At 39.5% G+C, this 16895-nt stretch overlaps 1 pseudogene; it reads right to left on the bottom strand.

Moving 5' to 3' along the window:
* Nucleotides 1–1090: 1090 nt before the first annotated feature.
* On the bottom strand, nucleotides 1091–15915 carry LOC109212553 (annotated as a pseudogene).
* Between the last annotated feature and the right edge of the window lie 980 nt (nucleotides 15916–16895).

The raw sequence follows: 16895 nt of genomic DNA, 5'->3' as shown, positions 1-16895 counted from the left end.
ATATATATATATATATATATATATATATAAGTCAAAAATTAAACCCTATGATCACTTATCACCTATATTATCTCTTCCTTCTAATGAAATGACAAGATATAGAAGGTTAATATAACAAGAGATACTACGAGGGTCAATCGATTAGTTATTGGTGTGAACTCAGACATAAATTTGTTAAAAAATGGAATTTATATATTTAAAATTACATAAAAAGTACTATAAGTCATTGTAGTTAGCAATACAAAATATTTAAAGACTATTTAGAAAAAGTATAGTTAAAGAGAACCATGTTTGACTCCCCAAATAATAATAAGTTCATTTTTTTGAAACGAAAGGAATACTATTTTTCCTTGTCTTATGTCTTTTTATTGACTAGATCTTTATGTAATTTAATGTCATGGTGCAAACTGGATGATCGACAAGCACGCTCAATTTCTGCTCTTCGTTCTCAACCAATATGCTTTCTATGTCCCAATTTTTGTGGTTATAAATTATTTTATTAAGGGTCTAAAAGAATTTGAATTAATTATAAATATAGAAAGAACATTCTTTTTGGGGTAAGACTAAAAATAAAAGTATACATAAAATTGAGACAGAGGAAGTAAGTAAACATTCAAGTAGGGGTGGCAAAATGGTTAAAATAAATACTTAACCACCCATATTATCCACTAAATAATGGCTTGGATAATAAATTTTTTAAAAATGGGTCAAACATGGATAAGAACCATATTATCCATTTAGAAAATGGATAACCAATGAGTAACCAATGGATAACTAATGGGTTTACATTTGTAAAACCTCAAATTGGGAGTTCCTCCAAGCTTGGGAGACTAGGAATTCTCCCAAAAGTGATCATATTCAAGATGTCATGGATAATATGGTTACTCATATTATCCGCCAGTTAACCCGTTTTCTATCCGTAAATACGGGTCGGGTCGGATAACTTATCCGTTTTTTCATTATCCGTTTTCAACCCGAACCATATCCAGCCCGACCCGCCTGTTTGCCGCTCCAACATTCAAACATCCAAACATAGAAACAGGATTCTTGTTACAAATATATATACACGGAGCACTATAAAAAGAATGGGCGCACATGACCTTTAGGCAAATTTTACATCAGAAAGGGAGACAAAACTAGAGTGTTATATCAGATAAAAAATACAAATTTACATGGTACGCATGCTTTTTGGACTCGATAATAGCATAACCCAATGGACAAATCCAGGAAGATTTGCACAAGTAGGATCAATTAGTGTTACTGTTTGAGTTTTGTCCATGTTTAATTATGTTTTGCAAAATATAGTTTGTAGGTCGGAACTTGACCACCAGTCATGGACATCATCACAAATTCTGATGAATGCCAAAACATGTCTTATCTCAAGTTATGACAAATCATTATAACTCAAGATGGATGTGCTTAACTACTGTTGCTGGACCACTTAAGAGAGAACAATGAATGAATAATTCCAGCTTTGCAAAACGAATATATGATAATCCAAGGCAGGCAGAGGCTAAGGCAGTACTTTTTCTTTTGATAACCATGATATCCGTGCAAGCTTGCGCGTACCTCGACTAATTCCATAAGGTACCTGCTACCTCCCACCAACACAAGTATCACGTAATTCTATCCACCAAAGGCTTAGACAGGTCGGAAGTAATCACCCAATATTTTTGCCTCCGCTAGGAAGCAAACTGCACGTCTTGATCACCACTTTTTGCTCACAGGAGTAAATTCGGCTAGGCAAAAGAAATTTTTTATGTTCAAGTTCAAGCATCAAGCTGAAATATTAGTCCATTATAAACAAGCTTTGCCACAGCTATACCTCTACTACCATGTCACTGAAATCCTCTCTCTGACTACGCAACTTCTCCTCTTCTCTAGCTTACTCGTATCTATAAAAAAGCATAGAAAGTTTTCAACAAATTTCGCAAAAAATCATATGAAGTCCACTTGCACAGTATTTATAATGTTGCTACTCACTTGGCTGGGAGGACATTTTTCCATCAGTTCCAACTCTTCAGGTGCCAAAGTAACATCAACTCTATCTGATTTCTGACCTTTAAGCAGATCGACCTGCAATGGAGATTTCAAGCAATTACGTCAAAATTCTAATCAACGTGTCCCCAGAAAAGAAAATAACAGAATTGGCACCAAACAGCAACAATCATGAATTACTGAATCCGATATCGCGCAAAGAAATAACAAGATATCTTGTGGAGGCATATCATGGTGTTCAATTCATGCATTTCCACTTAGGTACCAAATACTTTTTAGAAAGAAAAAAAAACGATTTCCACCATATTTTCTACCAATGAAAATACATTCTTTCCACCTTCCACAAGCATCACACAATCACTAAACCTCAACATAAGCAGAACAAGATCAATCAGATGCAAAATATAATTATGGAAGCCAAATGAAACCCCAAGGGAAATCCTCTGCTCATAGCATCAAGTTCACAAACAACAAACTACTGTCAAATACTCAGGGAAAATATGGCCCAAACGACAGGATGAGAACAATCCACACCTGCGGACACATAAACTCTAATAATACAACTTCATAACCGGGGTTTAAATAACACCATAAATAGGACGAGGACACTTCACTCCTGTGAGAATTTCACATGAAGGATAACAACAGAACAATCATAATGCACTGCTTTCTGCATTCAACAGTTCATAAAGTCAACTCGCAACAATTCATAAAGTTAACGAGTACCACATGAAATTTGCATGTAAATGCAGCATATGAGGAGAGAGGACAAAAACATTTACCCTTTTGGCAGCAGTCTTGTCTTGAGTGCCAGTGTTAATCACACACCTGTACGACCAAAGTAAAAACAGTCACACAGTGGAGAAAAAGGAGAGGTGCCAGAAACAACTTTCTGCAGAAGCTTAAACAAGTACTTACGTATGAGTTGTTCCAAGAAGAGTTCCTGGAGCTACCTTTTCTTCTTTCTCTTCAAGCACCTTCAAAAACAAGCATATGAAATGAGTTTCTTGACAAGGAGATAACATTTGTCTATTAGAATGCAAGAAACGGGAGCCACATATAGTGCTCTCACCTGGTAGAGAGGCTTCTCAGGCTCCTTCCTCTGCTGCTTCCGAAGGTCAATAACATCGGGAGTCTCAACTCCAGTTGGAGTGCTACATGAACAAGCAAACAAACATTGAGATGTGATACCTCAAATGTAATTTAAAAAACATAAGGATTGCTTCCACAGTGCATGTACAGATTACAAAGGAGAATAGAAAATTAAGGGAACAGTGACAGTTTGAGCTAATACAAGTTTTCTATAGTCTTAATTGAAAAAACATAAGGATTGCTTCCTCTTCCTCCTCTTCTTCCTCTTCCTCCAAGTCACCCCAATGCTTAGTCTTATCAACAGATTCATCCTAAGCATGACCATAAATGGCACAACGAACGTAATTAGAGACTCATCAAGCAAAAAACAGGATCCAAGAACACATGGCTATACTAATTACAAGGATCACATACTTGAATTTCATAAAAACTCATGAACTATCAAGCACTCCTACATGTGATGTTTCTTAGCTACTTCGGAACTATTCATGGTTACCAACACCTCTGGTAAGTTTCAAAAGATTTGAGTTGGTACTTAATGTGATTGAATCTATATGCAGAAGGTATCTTTGGACCGGAGACAATGAGATGACAAAGAAGGCATCACTATCATGGGATAATGTGTGCTATCCTAAGTCAGCGGGAGGGTTCAATGTCATTGATATATGCCTATGGAATAAAGCTGCAATATGCAAGCATTTCTGGAACCTGTGCCAAAAGAAGGATAGACTTTGGATACAATGGGTTCATAGCTACTATGTGAAGGGTAAACATATTTGGGGGTGTGACCCTCTACAAGCGTTCTGGATGGTTAAAAAGGTGATGAAGGCAAAGGATACCTTGGAGAAAGCAGGATACTTATATGAAGACATCTTGAAGACCAGTCACCTCTCAATCAAGAAGATATACAACAAACTTAGAGGAGATTATCCAAAGGTGAGTTGGAAGAGACTAATATGCAACAATTCAGGATATCCTAAATGGATATTCACACTACAATTGGCAGCACTGGGGAGGCTATATACTAGAGATAGATTAGCAAAGTGGGGTGTGATGACCGAGCTTCTCTGCTGCCCTATGGGGAAAAATGCTTACATGGATGGAAATAATCAGAGGGCCAATGGGATGGAATCAAGAACTAGAATGGACAATTACGAATGCAAATGGAAAGGATACTAAAGCTGGAATTTACAGATTAACAATGACAGGATGTGTGTACTACTTATGGCAAGAGCGGAACTTAAGAATCTTCCAAAAGAAGTCGAGAAGTGTTGAAGTTCTAAGCAGATTAATAACACAAGATGTTCATTGCAGGGGACAGTGGGATCGAAAACTTGCGGGGCAATTGAGAAGGATGAATTTCTTTCCTCAGTTAAATTCTGTCTATTTTTGTAACTAAGGGGATAAGGAGGAAGAGAAGATGAATGTAAAAAGTTGGAGATGTCCAACTTTATGGGCTTTGTTTTGCTTGTACATATATTTTCCCTTGGTAAATAAAATTACTTAATTACCAAAAAAAAATGGCGCATTTCCAAAAATACATAATTATTTAAAGGTAATGATTTGCATTTTAGTTGGTCCGGAACTACCTTTGAAGCAAAATCTTACCCCAGGAACTTACTTCCAGAAAGAAATAACTCCAGCAAAGATAATACAAGTAGGGATACCTCATAGCTGGGCTGGTCTTGTTGCAACACACCAAAGACATCTCCATATAAAGGGCGCCCATACTATGTCAAACAAATAAGGGAAAAAAGTGTCAAGAAAAATAAACAATTACAGCAACAGACACCATCTTTCACAACGTAATACGGAGGATATAAAAGGTTCCAATAAACTGAAAGGTTTTGAAACTTACTTCATCAACAGGCGGTTTACCCCAACCTCCAGGGTGATAGCCAAACTTGGCTCCTGGTGGAATAGGAGCATTGAGTCCAGGAATCTTCAATTGAGGATAAGAGGGTGGAGGACCATATCTCTGCAACAGAAAATTGCGAGTTGAAGAAAAGTATTAGCAACGCGAACTAACAAGAAGACAAGAGACTTAAGGGGAACAAAAATGATCACCCGCAATAAAACAGCAATTCAATTTATGCTAACTTACCTGCATATTGATCAGCCAAGGAGGAGGAGTGCCTTCGGGCATACCAAGAGCCTCTTTCAGTTCTTGAGACAAAGTCCCAGGTTTCATCTCCCTCAACTTCACCTGCATATAGAAATCAAGATATGGTGCAGATGTCGGAAAAAAATCTAACACGTTATAGCCCAATGAATCAAGCATCAAACATGGTCATGTAAGAGTACATCAACGAAAACTGTGGCATTGCTATTCTCAGGAATTTGATGAAATACCAGAAGGCAGAGAATGATCAAAGCTGTAAGCAAGCAAGACATGAAAGAGGCATAAGTCGATTCAACGATGTGAAAGAGAAATTATGTACCTCAAACTCCTTTCCAATGTAAGCCTACATAAAGAGCACAGATTATAAAACAAGGTCAAGCATAAACAATGAACAATACATACTAGCAGAAAATAATCATTTACCGCATCTTCTCAAACAAAAATATTTTTAAACACGATGTGTCGTTCCAGGTAAATACTTTTCATATCTGTTTACTAACATAATTGGAGCCTATCTTTTTCAAATTAAAAGAATTGGGTTTCTAGGGCCATACCAAGAGCAGTCAATATAAGAAAGTATATCATCAAGAAATTTGTAGACAGCATCTTCTTTTTGTTGAATTGTGCTTTATCTTTACAATAATTCAACAACATATACGTTGATGGATTTTACATAGCTACTGAGGCATTGACATTATTCATTCATTCACCCCCTTCCCAAACCAAACCCTCTTAAATTAAGCCAAGTTCTATCCTTATTACTTGTTAGATGCCGTGGAAGAGGAACAAAATATCTGCACTAACATTGGCAGCCTACATAATTTTTTTTAAATGTTGGTTGTCACACCCCCTTTTTATCACCCGATGGCGGGTATATGGGAGTTTTTCCACTTTAAGTGACATTATTCGAAATGGTATTATTTATTTATCAGAGTCGCCACTTGGGATAGTTTATTTGGTGTCCCAAGTCACCGGTCTATTTTTAATCCCAAATCGAGGAAAATTTCGACTTTCCTTTTGAAGTCTGCGAATCAGAAATTCTGAATAAGGAATTCTGTTAACCCGGGGAAGGTGTTAGGCATCCCCGGATTTCGTGGTTCTAGCACGGTCGCTTAAACTATGATAATTGGCCTATTATCTGATTTTAATACATGTTTTAGCCTATGGTATATTTTTAACTTATTAGCCGCTTTTAATTAATTTTAGGAAGATTCAACGTTATCTAAAACACGTCTTGAACCACGTCACGTGAAATGCACCCGCGGTCCACGGCATATTTTATTTAAAGTTGTTGAGAATTGGAGTTAGGTCATATGAAATGCACACCCGAGTTTAAGGAAATTAATTTAAATAGCGCGCCTAAAGCACTACGCACTTTCAAGTTTGCGAGGGCCATGGAAAATTCAACTAATGGCACACCTCGATTTCTAAAGGGTTAAAATTAATTAAGTGAGGGCCGTGGATTTTGAAATTTTATTTGGCATGGCACGCCTCGAATTTAATTTTAAAGGAAGTTCGAACTAAACTTTGAGGGCCATAAATTATATGTTTGGCAAATATGGCACACCTCGAACTAATTGAAGGAAACTAATTAATTAAAGACTAAAAACATTGGAATTTTATTCTAAACTAATGTTCAAGCTAACTAAAAAAAGGCTTGGCTTAAAAGAGAAATAATTTTAATTATTTAGCCAATGGCTTGAGCCATCAACAACAATTAAATGAGAAATTAGAGAGGCTGGCCCAAGCATAATGAGGCCTGCAATTCCCATTTCAGGTGGCCTCAAGATTTAGGCCCAAATCAGGGGCCAAATCTTTCAAGAACTAGGGGATTAGAGAATGTTGGACTCGAGATCGAGTCTCATGGCACGTAAAAGTATCCAAAAATCAAAGGCATCAACACGAGCCCAGCTGGCTTTCAACAATGCACAAACTACACAACAGTCATATTCGACTCAATTTCCAGCTAACTCAATTGACATTTCGTGTGAGATTTCAACTTTAATCAAACCCTCTTCAAAACATATAAATGCAAATCAAAACTCATGAGACTGTCAGGTGAACACTTCTGAATTTAAACATCAATCCCAACTTAAACATGCTTATAAGCAACCCAGAAGTGAATCAGTGCATGACTTGACTCTCAAAGTAATAGCCTAGACTATTTTCCTTATTCAAAATGACTGTATACTAACTACTAACTTAAGAACCATTCAGTGGTCAAGTTCATGAAATAAAGTGTTATTTGTGTACCACAAACATGTTATAACAGTCCAAATGAAATACAAGACAGAGAGAGTTCAAATGCAGTCCAAATTACACTATTTACCATGGTTGAATGCAGAATTTAGCTACAAATTCGACTAAGCAGGTTGTTCATCAAGTTTCCATCATAATAGTCCGAAATCAGATACAATGATAAGAGTTCAGTTGTCAAAACCAACATCTAGCTGTAAGATACTTGACAGAAAATTAAATTCCATGCTAAATACAGACCAAATACAGCTCTTAAGAGAGTACTGTCAGTAGCCCAGGCAAAATACAATGCATCAGACAAATCAGAACCACGTAATTCAGAAAGTAAAGCTAAATTATGAGCAAGTGAGTTGAGGCTATGTTTAAAGCTCCATATTTCAATTTCATACTTCAAATCGAGCCTCACATTAAGTAGGATCCAGAAACATGTACCTGAATACAGCAAAATAAACCAGAATAAAAGCTTGAGATTAGGAGGAAACAGCAGCAGCAAAACAACAATGTAACAGTACCAAAATCAACAGCTCAAACTAAACTTTTAACCCCAAACTCAAAACATTTTCCACCCAGCAATACCAAATAAAAACCAGCTTCTTCAAACCAGTAGAGAATCCAAATGAACAACAAACTTTGGAGTCTCAAAAACACTCTGATTAACTATGAAGTTTTAAGGCAGAATTAAACCAATTTGGACCAAAGAAATGCAGGGAATTTTCAGTGTTCTTTCGAAGTTTTCCAAAGCTCAGCCGTTTTCTTTTTCAGTGTTTTTCAATCTCTGAAAATTTTGACTTGAGAGTGAAGAAACAATGCCTTTATAGGGAAGTTTTAGGGCAGCAGAATGAGTTCAGACTTTTGCCTTTTACTCCCTTTGGAATTTTTGTTTTTGCTACTGTACCCTTAATTAAAAATCAGTTTTTCAAAATCAGCCCCAAACCCACCTTCCAGGAAGCTTCCCCAGTCAGTTATACAAGATTCCTTAACCTAAAATTCCTAAATTAACCCTTAAACCCCCTGTTTTTACTTCAGGAACCAAACGGGTCAAATTGACCCAAGACCCAAAACACAATGAATGGGCTGCCCCTTGAAAGTGGGTCAGAATTAATCCCAAAGCCCAAATCAAAGTCAGAAACCAATTTTAATGAATCAATGAGAAACAGGAAAAGAAACATTTGAATGTTTTTAACACTAAAGGTTTGACTGACTTTTAACTAATATAAATAAAACTAAAATTAAGCTAGATGACCAAATCAAACAACATCTAATTAAGCTAATTTACGACTAAACTAAAAAATCAGAAACTTAAACGGAGATGAATAAACCAAACGGAATCAATGAAAGATTTTTTTAAAAAAAAAAAATTCAGAAAACTGAAAAGCAGACGGAACAAATACAGACATGAATCAATCTAGAAAGGAAAACCTAGGTTCAGAACCTTGGTAAATTTTCAGTCTACTTCCAGAAAATGAGAAGAAAAGAAGAGGAAGGGAAATGAAATAACACAACATGGATAGAAAAATGAAGAAAACTTACCGATTAACCTCGAAATAACACTGGATATTTTGATTTAAACGAAAATAATGCTAACCGCTTGTTCTTGGTCAAGAACAAGCGAATATCATTGCTTTGTGTTAAATCGACTTTGAGAAACTCAGGAAACTCGGGGGATTAAGCTTGCATGCACAGATTCAAAGGTGAGGCGATTTGGGATTTTAGGGTTTCGAACTTGATTCAAGATTCGAAGAGTTCTGGAAAGATTCGAGGGAAATTGGTTGGGGATTGGGAAAGAGGAGGCCATAGGGGTTTGGGGTGTGAATATGGGGCTGGTTGGAGGTGGCGTCGCCGGCCGGCGAGTGGAGAATTCAAGGGCGGCGCTAGGGTTAGAGGTGATTTCTGAAGAGGAAGATGAGAAGTGAGGGAGATGAGACGGGGGGGGGGGGTAAGGCTTTAGGATAGTTTTATACTGTCACATGGATCGGTTCTCGTCCGCTTGATTAGGCGAGATCAACGGCTCCGATTGAGGATAGGAAACGGGGTCGTTTAGTTATTTGTGGGGCGGACCGGGTTAAGGGACACGGGTTTGGGCCTATTTTTGAACGGGTACTGGCAAAATTCATTTGGGCCTGGGGAATTTAATGGATTTGGCCCAAAAAATCAGACTTCTTTCATTTCTTTTCCTTCTCTTTTTATTTCAAAATTCTTTTTCTTTTCAAATTAAAAATAAAAACCTAAATTAATTCCTAAACCAAATTATCCTCCAAATTAGATTAATTACTCTAAATAATATTTACAACAACTAATTAATTATCAAATTAAAAGAAAAATACAAAATTCAAAGCTAAAAATAAAAAATGCAAAAATGAGTTATTTTTTGTGATTTTTCTATTTTTGTCAAACAAATTAATTTACTAATTAATCTAAAATATAAAATTAAGTCCTAAATGCAAATGCAATGTATTTTTGTATTTTTCATGAATTAAATAAAATTAAACATGCACACAAAAAATGCAAATAATTAGAAAAATTCTACAATAATTCCTAAAATAACAAACAATTAAAAGAAAACTTGAATTCTTTGGAATTCTGTAGGAGTAATTCATGTGTGGCAAAAATCATGTGCTCACAGCTACCTCTCTTTGCTCGGAGACACGAAGGGTTTTCGGGCAAAGATAAAATGAGCAATTATGAGGGTTTTTTGCCCGTTTGAAACTCCATGAGAAGCATTTTTTGAAAAGAGTCTGACCGAACCTTGCTTCAGAGGTTGCCTACATATCCTTGGCTATAAAGGAATCAGGTCAGTGTAGTTCTGGAAGTTTTGGTAGCTGGGACTACCGGGAACCGGTGATTTTACTGTTGCTGTTGCTGCTACTGCTTGCTGAACTCCTTATTACACCAAAATGGAAAATAAAAAGCTAAACTAGCTAAGCCTATCAGCAACGAGTTACAAGATTCCTATCTATAAATCTCTTGAGGCTTGATCTTGAGTCTTGGCTGGCTCTTGCTGCAGACTCCGATCTGAATCTTGATGCTCATTAGCTGTAAACCGCTGGTTCATTCTTCAGCTTTAGATCAAGGTGGGACACGCGAAGCCTGTGACTTCAATCATATCTTGAGCAGTCCGCATCCTTCTCCACTTCAGCCCTTTGAGTCCATTTCTTTTTGCTCTTTTTCTTCTTTTCTTTATTTTGGATTGAGACTCATTCTTTTGGTCGTCTCGAACCCTGTTCCTCGAAGTCAAACCTGCTCAGACACCAAAACAAACAAACGAACGAAATTTTTTTGCCCCAATTTTCACTAGGAAAATTTCGTGAGTTATTTGTAACTAAGATCTAAACTTTTTTTTTGAAAGCGATAAAATAAGGATGGTGTGTCTTTAGGAGGAAAAGGCGACTATGGAATGGAGGCCCTATTTCTAAAAATTTCAAATAGGGATTGGAGCCCTATGTTGGCAAAAGGTGACTAGGGAATGGAGGCCCTATGTCTAAAAATCTCAACTAGGGATTGGAGCCCTAAGTTGGCAAAAGGCAACTAGGGAATGGAGGCCCTATATCTAAAAAACTCAACTAGGGATTGGAGCCCTATGTTGGCAAAAGGCGACTGGGGAATGGAGGCCCTATGTCTAAAAAATCTCAACTAGGGATTGGAGCCCTATGTTGGCAAAAGGCGACTAGGGAATGGAGGCCCTATGTCTAAAAATCTCAAATAGGGATTGGAGCCCTATGTTGGCAAAAGGCGACTAGGGAATGGAGGCCCTATGTCTAAAAATCTCAACTAGGGATTGGAGCCCTATGTTGGCAAAAGGCGACTAGGGAATGAAGGCCTTATGTCTAAAACTCTCAACTAGGGATTGGAGCCCTAGGTTGGCAAAAGGCGACTAGGGAATGGAGGCCCTATGTCTAAAAATCTCAACTAGGGATTGGAGCCCTATGTTGGCAAAAGGCGACTAGGGAATGGAGGCCCTCCAATCCCTAGTTGGCAAAAGGCGACTAGGGAATGGAGGCCCTATGTCTAAAATCTCAACTAGGGATTGGAGCCCTATGTTGGCAAAAGGCGACTAGGGAATGGAGGCCCTATGTCTAAAAATCTCAACTAGGGATTGGAGCCCTATGTTGGCAAAAGGCGACTAGGGAATGGAGGCCCTATGTCTAAAATCTCAACTAGGGATTGGAGCCCTATGTTGGCAAAAGGCGACTAGGGAATGGAGGCCCTATGTCTAAAAATCTCAACTAGGGATTGGAGCCCTAGGTTGGCAAAAGGCGACTAGGGAATGGAGGCCCTATGTCTAAAAATCTCAACTAGGGATTGGAGCCCTATGTTGGCAAAAGGCGACTAGGGAATGGAGGCCCTATGTCTAAAAATCTCAACTAGGGATTGGAGCCCTATGTTGGAAAAAGGCGACTAGGGAATGGAGGCCCTATGTCTAAAAATCTCAACTAGGGATTGGAGCACTATGTTGGCAAAAGACGACTTGGGAATGGAGGCCTTATGTCTAAAAATATCAACTAGGGACTGGAGCCCTATGTTGGATAAAAGCCGACTAGGGAATGGAGGCCCTATGTCTAAAAATCTCAACTAGGGATTGGAGCCCTAGGTTGGCAAAAGGCGACTAGGGAATGGAGGCCCTATGTCTAAAAATCTCAACTAGGGATTGGAGCCCTAATGTTGGCAAAAGGCGACTAGGGAATCGGAGGCCCTATGTCTAAAATCTCGAACTAGGGATTGGAGCCCTATGTTGGCAAAAGTCTAAAAATCTCAACTAGGGATTGGAGCCCTATGTTGGCAAAATGCGACTAGGGAATGGAGACCCTATGTCTAAAAATCTCGGAGACCCTATGTCTAAAAATAATCTCAACTAGGGATTGGAGCCCTATGTTGGCAAAAGGCGACTAGGGAATGGAGGCCCTATGTCTAAAAATCTCAACTAGGGATTGGAGCCCTATGTTGGCAAAATGCGACTAGGGAATGGAGGCCCTATGTCTAAAAATCTCAAATAGGGATTGGAGCCCTAGGTTGGAAAAGCGTAAAAATAGAGATTGGGGTCCTAAGCTACCATTTTTTTTAATCTTTTTTTTTTCATTTTGTTTTCTTTTTTCTTTTTTATTTTATTTTATGGAATGAGTAAATGCGGAAAAAAAACTCGGAGGGGACTTTCCTTTTTATGGATTGTTGCTGCAAAGCTGTTTCTAGCACTTGTGCATTTCTTTTTCCTTTTTTGGTTGCACCTGCTTCTTGCACGGTTGCTTTAGATTGCTCCTGTTTCAAAATTTTCAAACAAAGAACAATTGTTAGTTTGAAACGGTGGTTGGTTTTGTGGCCTTGATTATTTTTGATCACTTGATCTTGGCCCAACTCTTTTGGTGAGAACCTCTGCTGCTTGCTGGCTTTTCTGAAGGTTAATCTCTCTCCTAAAACCGAGGAACTCAACTTTCCAAAATTTCACATGACGGTTCACCTGTGTGGGGCTTTGGCCCTTTCACCTTATTCTGCCTCTATGGGCTTTTGACTTTGGATTTCTTTTTATTTTCAATAACTTTGATTTCAGAGCATCGGCCATCATGGCCAGTCGGGATCGACTTGATGCACCCGCTGAGGCTGGGCACTCTTCTTTGGACTTGGCTTTATTAAGCAAACCCTGTAAAACCAATCTTGCCACCGTTTCTTTTCGGAACAAGTTAAGCCGAAAAATTCAAAGAAAAGTAAACAAAGGACAAGAAGGTGAATTTAAGGAGAAGTGTCCCTTTCGGGGAGGAAAGAAGGACTTATCTGGAGTGCATGCAGACTTCAATAGACATGACATGCTTCTTGGACTGGATACCCGATCTGCACAACTATCCAACTTCTCATAAACCCATTGCAACCCGTGTTTTACACCCGAGAAATCTTGCCAGGACTCTTTCAGCGCCAATGATGGTGAGGGATTTCTTCTTTTTGATCAACGGCGCCCTTTGCGGGTTTTCGCCAATCGACCTCTCTCATTTCTCTTCTCACCGTCACCTTATAGTGCTCTTTGCGAGTTTTCACTAACAAGACTCTCTCGTTTTCAATTTCTCTGCTCACCGTCGACTTATGGTGCCCGTGGGTTTTCACCGATAAGACTCTCTCATTTTATTTCTCTCATCTTGATTGCATCGGGTCCAAACAACTGCGTTCTCTGATTTTGAAAACCTTTCACCGATTGATCCGAAGGGCTTGAACAAGGTTTGGGTAAAAAGAACTTGGGTTGAATTACAACTTTGGAACCGTTCAGGCGGGATCATTGCCGAACCATTATCTGCCCCAGTTTCACTTTTGGGGAAAATTGGATTTTTGTTTCGGGTGTGACTGAACCCAAGAGAGAGGCTGCCTATGTATCCTTTCGGAATTAAGTCGAACGTAGTTCAGGGAAACATTTGTTTTGTTGTTTTTGTTGTTTTTTCTTTTCTTTTTCTTTTCTTTTGTTTTGATTTTTTTTTTACAAACATCTTCAAGTTCCAAAGAGGGTAATGAAAGAAAGGTAACCGGCTTAAAGGGTTAGCAAAGGATTGGAGTGTTTGGGGTAGCGAGAATGAAAGCCTTCGTCATCCCAATCGGATAATGTTATTGCTGCAGAAGGATTAGACATAGTACCTTTTGACTGCGTCTGCATTTACAGCTATTTCGGCGTCATTTCCTTCAATGTCTCCCAGATATAATGCCCCTTTTGGCAACAATTTTCTGATAATGTATGGGCCTTTCCAATTAGGAGCAAACTTTCCTTTTGCTTCCTGATGATGGGGAAGAATACGCCTTAAAACGAGTTGCCCCGCTTCAAAGTTTCTAGGCCGCACTTTCTTGTTGTAGGCACGGGCCATTGTTTGTTGATACAACTGACCGTGGCAAACTGCGGCCATTCGTTTTTCATCAATCAGGGTTAACTGTTCTAGACGGGTTTTGACCCATTCAGTGTCTTCAATTTTAGCTTCAACAATGATCCGAAGAGAAGGGATTTCAACTTCTACGGGTATCACGGCTTCAGTGCCATAAACCAAAAGATATGGGGTTGCTCCGACTGATGTGCGCACAGTAGTGCGGTATCCCAACAAAGCAAACGGCAACTTTTCATGCCACTGCCTGGAACTTTGAATCATCTTTCTCAAAATCTTTTTGATGTTCTTGTTTGCTGCTTCGACGACACTGTTGGCTTTGGGCCGATAAGGAGTAGAATTTCGATGCGTGATCTTAAACTGCTCATATATCTCCCTCATCAAGTGACTATTCAAGTTTGCAGCATTATCTGTAATGATAGTTGCAGGAATACCGAAACGGCAGATGAGATTAGAATGCACAAAGTCTACCGCAGCTTTCTTGGTGACAGATTTGAGAGTAATTGCTTCAACCCACTTCGTGAAGTAGTCAATAGCGACCAATATGAATCTATGCCCATTTGAAGCTTTTGGCTCGATTGGCCCAATGACGTCCATGCCCCAGGCAACAAATGGCCAAGGTGCTGACATGGGATGCAGTTCTGTAGGTGGTGCATGAATCGGATCACCGTGCACCTGACACTGATGACATTTCCGGACGAAACTGAAGCAGTCTTTTTCCATAGTCATCCAATAATAGCCTGCTCGGAGGATTTTCTTTGCCAAAACATACCCGTTCATGTGGGGTCCACACACTCCTGCGTGCACTTCATACATGATTCTTCCGGCCTCTTCGGCGTCAACACATCTTAACAAGTTGAGATCTGGAGTCCTTTTGTATAAGACCTCACCGCTCAAGAAGAAACCACTTGCGAGCCGTCTAATAGTTCTCTTTTGGTCTCCACTGGCTTGTTCAGGATATTCTTTAGTTTTCAGAAATCTCTTGATATCATGATACCATGGCTGAATATTCGGTTCTGCCTCAACCGTATTGCAATAACCGTGCCTTTCTCGGATTTGGATTTCCAACGGGTCAATGTGGGCATTGCCTGGGTATGGCAACATCGAGGCCAAAGTAGCGAGCGCATCGGCTAACTCATTGTGAAAACGAGGGATGTACCTGAACTCGACTGACTTGAACCGCCTGCTAAGATCTTCCACATGTTGCCTATAGGGAATAAGCTTGACATCTCGAGTTTCCCATTCTCCCTGAGCTTGTCGGATAATCAGATCCGAATCTCCCATGATTAACAATTCTTCGACATTTTGGTCGATTGCCATATTCATACCCATAATGCAGGCTTCATACTCGGCAGTGTTGTTTGTGCAGAAAAACCGAAGTCGGGCTGTGGCTGGATAATGCTGACCAGTGGGTGAGATCAAGATTGCCCCAATTCCAACACCTTTTGCGTTCACAGCTCCATCAAAGAACATTTTCCAAGCATTGGTGTCTTCTGATGTTACCTCAATTGAGTTTACCTCTTCATCCGGAAAGTAAGTGCTCAAAGGTTGGTATTCATCATCAACAGGGTTTTCGGCTAGGTGATCCGCTAAAGCTTGGGCTTTCATTGCCGTGCGGGTGACATAGACTATGTCAAACTCAGTGAGCAGTATCTGCCATTTCGCTAACCTCCCTGTGGGCATCGGCTTCTGGAATATGTATTTCAGAGGATCCAACCTGGTAATGAGGTAAGTGGTGTAGGCTAACAAGTAATGCCTCAGCTTCTGAGCAACCCAAGTTAGAGCGCAGCAGGTTCTTTCCAACAAAGTGTATTTGGCTTCATAACTGGTAAACTCTTTGCTCAGATAATAGATTGATGTTCTCTCTTCCCAGTCACACTGTGTTGCCCGAGGACACAGCCAAAGGAGTTTTCCAAAACCGTCAGGTACAAAACCAAAGGCCTCCCAGGTTCAGGTGGGACCAAGACTGGTGGGTTCAACAGGTATTCTTTGATTTTGTCAAAGGCTTCTTGACACTCATCCGTCCATTTGACTGTTGCATCTTTCTTCAACAACTTGAAGATGGGTTCACATGTAGAAGTCAACTGAGCTATGAATCGGCTAATGTAGTTCAACCTTCCCAACAGGCTCATAACCTCTTTCTTGGTTCTTGGAGGGGGCAAATCTCGAATAGACTTTATCTTTGTTGGGTCTAACTCGATGCCCCTTCGACTGACTATAAATCCCAAGAGCTTGCCAGACGGAACTCTAAATGCACATTTGGCTAGATTTAGCTTCAGATCATATTTGCGTAGCCGCTCAAAGAATTTTCTCAAGTCTCGAACATGGTCGTCCTGGGTCCTGGATTTGATGATCACATCGTCCACATACACCTCTATCTCTTGGTGCATCATGTCATGAAAAATGGCAGTCATGGCCCTCAAATAGGTTGCCTCGGCGTTCTTCAGACGAAAAGGCATGACCCTGTAACAGTAGGTGCCCCAGGGTGTGGTGAAAGTTCTCTTTTCTGCATCCTCTTCATCCATCAACACCTGGTGATATCCTGCATAACAATCCACGAAAGACTGTATCTCATGTTTGGCGCAGTT

This window comes from Nicotiana attenuata, unplaced genomic scaffold (assembly GCF_001879085.1).
Source record: "Nicotiana attenuata strain UT unplaced genomic scaffold, NIATTr2, whole genome shotgun sequence".
Classification (NCBI taxonomy): domain Eukaryota; kingdom Viridiplantae; phylum Streptophyta; class Magnoliopsida; order Solanales; family Solanaceae; genus Nicotiana; species Nicotiana attenuata.
Note: the sequence above shows the minus strand (reverse complement) of the source record. Positions and strands in the feature narration are given on the sequence as shown.